This window comes from Triturus cristatus, chromosome 1_1, assembly GCF_964204655.1.
Source record: "Triturus cristatus chromosome 1_1, aTriCri1.1, whole genome shotgun sequence".
Lineage (NCBI taxonomy): Eukaryota > Metazoa > Chordata > Amphibia > Caudata > Salamandridae > Triturus > Triturus cristatus.
The window spans coordinates 159045978-159053477 of record NC_140579.1 but is presented as its reverse complement, the minus strand read 5'-3'; positions in this window follow the sequence as shown (position 1 = coordinate 159053477).

Below are 7500 nucleotides of genomic sequence, written 5' to 3'. Positions count from 1 at the left end.
GATGGCCGAGGGGACAGGCGCGACCAGATGGCCGAGGGGAAAGGCAAAAGGGAAGGGGAAGCCTCCCCGGGCCCTCCGGACCCCGCCCCGGGCACCCTGCCGCGCGGCAGGACCCGGGACGGAGCCCGGGGCGGGGAGGCCGCCCTCCCCGGGGCCCCCAGGGGCCCGGCCGGGGCTCCGGAACCCAGACGAGCGAGGGGAGGCTCCCCGGCCACAACGGAACCCCGTCCCGGGCCTTTGGCAGTGCCGCAGGCCGGGGGACGGGGCCCGGGGCCGGAGACCCCGACCCAGGGCCCGGCCGGGCCCCTGGACCCAGCCGGGGCTCCGGGGACCGCAGGCGCAGGGGAAGCCTCCGCGGGCCCTCTGGACCCCTCCCCGGGCACCCTGCCGCGCGGCAGGACCCGGGACGGAGCCCGGGGTGGGGAGGCCGCCCTCCCCGGGGCCCCCAGGGGCCCGGCCGGAGCTCCGGGACCCAGACGAGCGAGGGGAGGCTCCCCGGCCCCAACGGAACCCCGTCCCGGGCCTTTGGCAGTGCCGCAGGCCGGGGGACTGGGCCCGGGGCCGAAGGCCTCAACCCGGGGCCCGGCCGGGCCCCTGGAACCAGCCGGGGCTCCGGGGACCGCAGGCGCAGGGGAAGCCTCTCCGGGCCCTCCGGACCCCTCCCCGGGCACCCTGCCACGCGGCAGGACCCGGGACGGAGCCCGGGGCGGGGAGGCCGCCCTCCCCGGGGCCCGGCCGGGGCTCCGGAACCCAGACGAGCGAGGGGAGGCTCCCCGGCCACAACGGAACCCCGTCCCGGGCCTTTGGCAGTGCCGCAGGCCGGGGGACGGGGCCCGGGGCCGGAGACCCCGACCCGGGGCCCGGCCGGGCCCCTGGACCCAGCCGGGGCTCCGGGGACCGCAGGCGCAGGGGAAGCCTCCCCGGGCCCTCTGGACCCCTCCCCGGGCACCCTGCCGCGCGGCAAGACCCGGGACGGAGCCCGGGGTGGGGAGGCCGCCCTCCCCGGGGCCCCCAGGGGCCCGGCCGGAGCTCCGGGACCCAGACGAGCGAGGGGAGGCTCCCCGGCCCCAACGGAACCCCGTCCCGGGCCTTTGGCAGTGCCGCAGGCCGGGGACTGGGCCCGGGGCCGAAGGCCTCAACCCGGGGCCCGGCCGGGCCCCTGGAACCAGCCGGGGCTCCGGGGACCGCAGGCGCAGGGGAAGCCTCTCCGGGCCCTCCGGACCCCTCCCCGGGCACCCTGCCACGCGGCAGGACCCGGGACGGAGCCCGGGGCGGGGAGGCCGCCCTCCCCGGGGCCCCCAGGGGCCCGGCTGGAGCTCCGGGACCCAGACGAGCGAGGGGAGGCTCCCCGGCCCCAACGGAACCCCGTCCCGGGCCTTTGGCAGTGCCGCAGGCCGGGGGACAGGGCCCGGGGCCGGAGGCCCCGACCCGGGGCCCGGCCTGGCCCCTGGAACCAGCCGGGGCTCCGGGGACCGCAGGCGCAGGGGAAGCCTCCCCGGGCCCTCCGGACCCCTCCCCGGGCACCCTGCCACGCGGCAGGACGCGGGACGGAGACCGGGGTGGGGAGCCTGCCCTCCCCGGGGCCCCCAGGGGCCCGGCCGGAGCTCCTGAACCCAATGCAGCCACGGGAGGCACCCCGGCCGCAACGGAACCCCGTCCCGGGCCTTTGGCAGTGCCGCAGGCCGGGGGACGGCGCCCGGGGCCGGAGACCCCGACCCGGGGCCCGGCCGGGCCCCTGGACCCAGCCGGGGCTCCGAGGACCGCAGGCGCAGGGGAAGCCTCCCCGGGCCCTCCGGACCCCTCCCCGGGCACCCTGCCACGCGGCAGGACCCGGGACGGAGACCGGGGCGGGGAGGCCGCCCTCCCCGGGGCCCGGCCGGAGCTCCTGAACCCAATCCAGCCACGGGAGGCACCCCGGCCACAACGGAACCCCGTCCCGGGCCTTTGGCGGTGCCGCAGGCCGGGGGACGGCGCCCGGGGCCGGAGACCCCGACCCGGGGCCCGGCCGGGCCCCTGGACCCATCCGGGGCTCCCGGGCCCACAGGCGCAGGGGAAGGCCCTCCGGCCACCCTGCCACACGGCAGGACCCAGTTGCCGGCTGAGGACCGAGAGGGGTCCCAGAGTACCCTGTCCCTAGTAATCCGGAGGAAGGCTACCCCCCGTTCTTGAAACCCGCGCGCTCCGAGTGACGGAGGGGACCCTAGGGGCGAACGCACCCGGCTTCCTGGAGCCCCGGCTGGGATCCGAGAGGCAAATGGACCCTCATCGGGACTTCCAGGCCTGGCCCTGCCATCTGGTCGCCCCATTGGAAAGCATTGCGCGCGACCAGATGGCCGAGGGGAAAGGAGCCACCAGGTGGCCGGCAACTGAAAGGACTCCCGCCTGCCCACCCACCAGGGGCTCGGGGTGGGGACTCTGCTTCCCGGCTGGGCCTCAGGCACGGGGAGGACCACCAGAGCTCTCGGGGCCTGGGCGTACCCGGGGGAGGACTGCCCGGGACCCGTGGAGCCCGTCCCTGGGCACTTTGCCATGCCGCGGCCCGGAGGAGGGAAGCCCCGGGGACCTGGGAGGATGTTGCCCGGGCGTAGCCCATCTGGTCCCCGGCAATGAACCGCACAGCCCCGGCATGGGTGTTCCGGCATACCCTGCCCCTACTAATCCGGAGGAAGGATACCCTCCTTTCTTGTAACCCGCGCGCTGCGAGTGACGGAGGGGACCCTAGGCGCGGACGCGCCCGGCCTCCTGGAGCCCTGGCTGGGATCCGGGAGGCGAATGGACCCTCATCGGGACTTCCAGGCCGGCCCGGCCATCTGGTCGCCCCATTGGAAAGCATTGCGCGCGACCAGATGGCCGAGGGAAAGGTGCGACCAGATGGCCGGGACCGGAAGGACTCCCAGCTGCCCACACCGAGCCATAGCGGTAGGGCTCCCGCCTGCCCACCCTCACACCAAGGGCTCGGGGGGGACTCTGCTTCCCGGGTTGGCCTCGGGCACGGGGAGGTCCACCGGAGCTCTCGGGGCCTGGGCGCCCGGGGGAGGACTGCCCGGGACCCGTGGAGCCCGTCCCTGGGCACTTTGCCATGCCGCGGCCCGGAGGAGGGAAGCCCCGGAGGCCTGGGAGGATGTTGCCCGGGCGTAGCCCATCTGGTCCCCGGCAATGAGCGCGACCAGATGGCCGAAGGGGCCTGCGCGACCAGATGGCCGAAGGGACGTGCGCGACCAGATGGCCGAGGGGACAGGCGCGACCAGATGGCCGAGGGGAAAGGCAAAAGGGAAGGGGAAGCCTCCCCGGCCCCTCCGGACCCCGCCCCGGGCACCCTGCCGCGCGGCAGGACCCGGGACGGAGCCCGGGGCGGGGAGGCCGCCCTCCCCGGGGCCCGGCCGGGGCTCCGGAACCCAGACGAGCGAGGGGAGGCTCCCCGGCCACAACGGAACCCCGTCCCGGGCCTTTGGCAGTGCCGCAGGCCGGGGGACGGGGCCCGGGGCCGGAGACCCCGACCCGGGGCCCGGCCGGGCCCCTGGACCCAGCCGGGGCTCCGGGGACCGCAGGCGCAGGGGAAGTCTCCCCGGGCCCTCTGGACCCCTCCCCGGGCACCCTGCCGCGCGGCAAGACCCGGGACGGAGCCCGGGGTGGGGAGGCCGCCCTCCCCGGGGCCCCCAGGGGCCCGGCCGGAGCTCCGGGACCCAGACGAGCGAGGGGAGGCTCCCCGGCCCCAACGGAACCCCGTCCCGGGCCTTTGGCAGTGCCGCAGGCCGGGGGACTGGGCCCGGCCGGGCCCCTGGAACCAGCCGGGGCTCCGGGGACCGCAGGTGCAGGGGAAGCCTCTCCGGGCCCTCCGGACCCCTCCCCGGGCACCCTGCCACGCGGCAGGACCCGGGACGGAGCCCGGGGCGGGGAGGCCGCCCTCCCCGGGGCCCCCAGGGGCCCGGCTGGAGCTCCGGGACCCAGACGAGCGAGGGGAGGCTCCCTGGCCCCAACGGAACCCCGTCCCGGGCCTTTGGCAGTGCCGCAGGCCGGGGGACAGGGCCCGGGGCCGGAGGCCCCGACCCGGGGCCCGGCCGGGCCCCTGGAACCAGCCGGGGCTCCGGGGACCGCAGGCGCAGGGGAAGCCTCCCCGGGCCCTCCGGACCCCTCCCCGGGCACCCTGCCACGCGGCAGGACCCGGGACGGAGACCGGGGTGGGGAGCCTGCCCTCCCCGGGGCCCCCAGGGGCCCGGCCGGAGCTCCTGAACCCAATGCAGCCACGGGAGGCACCCCGGCCGCAACGGAACCCCGTCCCGGGCCTTTGGCAGTGCCGCAGGCCGGGGGACGGCGCCCGGGGCCGGAGACCCCGACCCGGGGCCCGGCCGGGCCCCTGGACCCAGCCGGGGCTCCGAGGACCGCAGGCGCAGGGGAAGCCTCCCCGGGCCCTCCGGACCCCTCCCCGGGCACCCTGCCACGCGGCAGGACCCGGGACGGAGACCGGGGCGGGGAGGCCGCCCTCCCCGGGGCCCGGCCGGAGCTCCTGAACCCAATCCAGCCACGGGAGGCACCCCGGCCACAACGGAACCCCGTCCCGGGCCTTTGGCGGTGCCGCAGGCCGGGGGCCGGCGCCCGGGGCCGGAGACCCCGACCCGGGGCCCGGCCGGGCCCCTGGACCCATCCGGGGCTCCCGGGCCCACAGGCGCAGGGGAAGGCCCTCCGGCCACCCTGCCACACGGCAGGACCCAGTTGCCGGCTGAGGACCGAGAGGGGTCCCAGAGTACCCTGTCCCTAGTAATCCGGAGGAAGGCTACCCCCCGTTCTTGAAACCCGCGCGCTCCGAGTGACGGAGGGGACCCTAGGGGCGAACGCACCCGGCCTCCTGGAGCCCCGGCTGGGATCCGAGAGGCAAATGGACCCTCATCGGGACTTCCAGGCCTGGCCCTGCCATCTGGTCGCCCCATTGGAAAGCATTGCGCGCGACCAGATGGCCGAGGGGAAAGTAGCCACCAGGTGGCCGGCAACTGAAAGGACTCCCGCCTGCCCACCCACCAGGGGCTCGGGGTGGGGACTCTGCTTCCCGGCTGGGCCTCAGGCACGGGGAGGACCACCAGAGCTCTCGGGGCCTGGGCGTACCCGGGGGAGGACTGCCCGGGACCCGTGGAGCCCGTCCCTGGGCACTTTGCCATGCCGCGGCCCGGAGGAGGGAAGCCCCGGGGACCTGGGAGGATGTTGCCCGGGCGTAGCCCATCTGGTCCCCGGCAATGAACCGCACAGCCCCGGCATGGGTGTTCCGGCATACCCTGCCCCTACTAATCCGGAGGAAGGATACCCTCCTTTCTTGTAACCCGCGCGCTGCGAGTGACGGAGGGGACCCTAGGCGCGGACGCGCCCGGCCTCCTGGAGCCCTGGCTGGGATCCGGGAGGCGAATGGACCCTCATCGGGACTTCCAGGCCGGCCCGGCCATCTGGTCGCCCCATTGGAAAGCATTGCGCGCGACCAGATGGCCGAGGGAAAGGTGCGACCAGATGGCCGGGACCGGAAGGACTCCCAGCTGCCCACACCGAGCCATAGCGGTAGGGCTCCCGCCTGCCCACCCTCACACCAAGGGCTCGGGGGGGACTCTGCTTCCCGGGTTGGCCTCGGGCACGGGGAGGTCCACCGGAGCTCTCGGGGCCTGGGCGCCCGGGGGAGGACTGCCCGGGACCCGTGGAGCCCGTCCCTGGGCACTTTGCCATGCCGCGGCCCGGAGGAGGGAAGCCCCGGAGGCCTGGGAGGATGTTGCCCGGGCGTAGCCCATCTGGTCCCCGGCAATGAACCGCACAGCCCCAGCATGGGTGTTCCGGCATACCCTGCCCCTACTAATCCGGAGGAAGGATACCCCCCTTTCTTGTAACCAGCGCGCTGCGAGTGACGGAGGGGACCCTAGGCGCGGACGCGCCCGGCCTCCTGGAGCCCCGGCTGGGATCCGGGAGGCGAATGGACCCTCATCGAACTTCCAGGCCAGCTCGGCCATCTGGTCGCCCCATTGGAAAGCATTGCGCGCGACCAGATGGCCGAGGGGAAAGGAGCGACCAGGTGGCCGGCAACTGAAAGGGCTCCCGTCTGCCCGAGCCATAGCGGTAGGGTTCCCGCCTGCCCACGCAGGGCTCCGTGGCTGCAGGGCTCCGGGGCTGCAGGGCTCCAGGGCTGCAGGGCTCCAGGGCTGCAGGGCTCCGGGGCTGCAGGGCTCTGGGCCTGCAGGGCTCCGGGGCTGCAGGGCTCTGGGCCTGCAGGGCTCCGGGGCTGCAGGGCTCTGGGCCTGCAGGGCTCCGGGGCTGCAGGGCTCCGGGCCTGCAGGGCTCCGGGGCTGCAGGGCCCTGGGCCTGCAGGGCTCCGGGCCTGCAGGGCTCCAGGGCTCCGTGCTGAAGGGCTCCAGGGTCTGCAGGGCTTTGGGGCTGCAGGCCTCGGGGGACGCCCGGGGGACCCATGGAGCCCGTCCTGGGCACTTTGCCTCGCCGCGGGCTGGAGGAGGAAGCACCCGACGCCCCGGGGAAGTGTCGTCCGGGCTTGGCCCATCTGGTCCCCGCCTGAGAACCGCAATCCCCAGGAGGGGTGTCCCGGCATACCCTGCCCCTACTAATCCGGAGGAAGGCTACCCACCTTTCTTGTAACCCTCGCGCTCCGAGTGACGGAGGGGACCCTAGGCGCGGACACGCCCGGCCTCCTGGAGCCCTGGCTGGGATCCGCGAGGCGAATGGACCCTCATCGGGACTTCCAGGCCGGCCCGGCCATCCGGTCGCCCCATTGGAAAGCATTGCGCGCGACCAGATGGCCGAGGGAAAGGTGCGACCAGATGGCCGGGACCGGAAGGACTCCCAGCTGCCCACACCGAGCCATAGCGGTAGGGCTCCCGCCTGCCCTTGCAGGGCTCCGGGGCTCTGCACCAGGGTCCCTTGTCCCGGGCAGATGGACACTTGGCAGGCCGCAGGACGTGGGATCCCAGGCCCTGACCAAAAATCAGGAGGCCCGGGGCCGGTCCCTGCTTCTCAACACAGCCAGGCTGGGGAGGTCGGGGAGCCTGCCCAAGCACGAGGGTCCCGTCCCGGGCACACAGTCCATGAGGTTGTGCGCTCGTTTTCCACAATTTTCTTCAGAATAGTGCGTAGTTGCGCTAGGCAAAGTCCGCCCAGGCCTACTCAGGATGTGCTCTCGTTTTCCACAAATTTTTTCAAAATTCTGCGTAGTGGCGCTACGCAAAGTCCGCCCAGCCCTAACCAAACTCCTACTACGCAGTGGAAAGGACTTAGCCAGCCACCCACCCACCTGGCCCGGTCCCTGCTTCTGATCCCAGCCAGGTCTGGGGAGCCTCCCTTCGCCCAATGGACCCCGTCACGGGCACCCGGACCCTTACCAGGCCGCAGGACGGGTTCTCACAAACCACACGGTTGTAGAGGGGTGGGCAGAAAACTACGCTCCGTCAGCGTAGCAGATAAAGCCAGCCACTCCTGCACACCGGCCCGGTCCCTGCTTCTGATAGCAGCCAGGCCGGAGAGAGC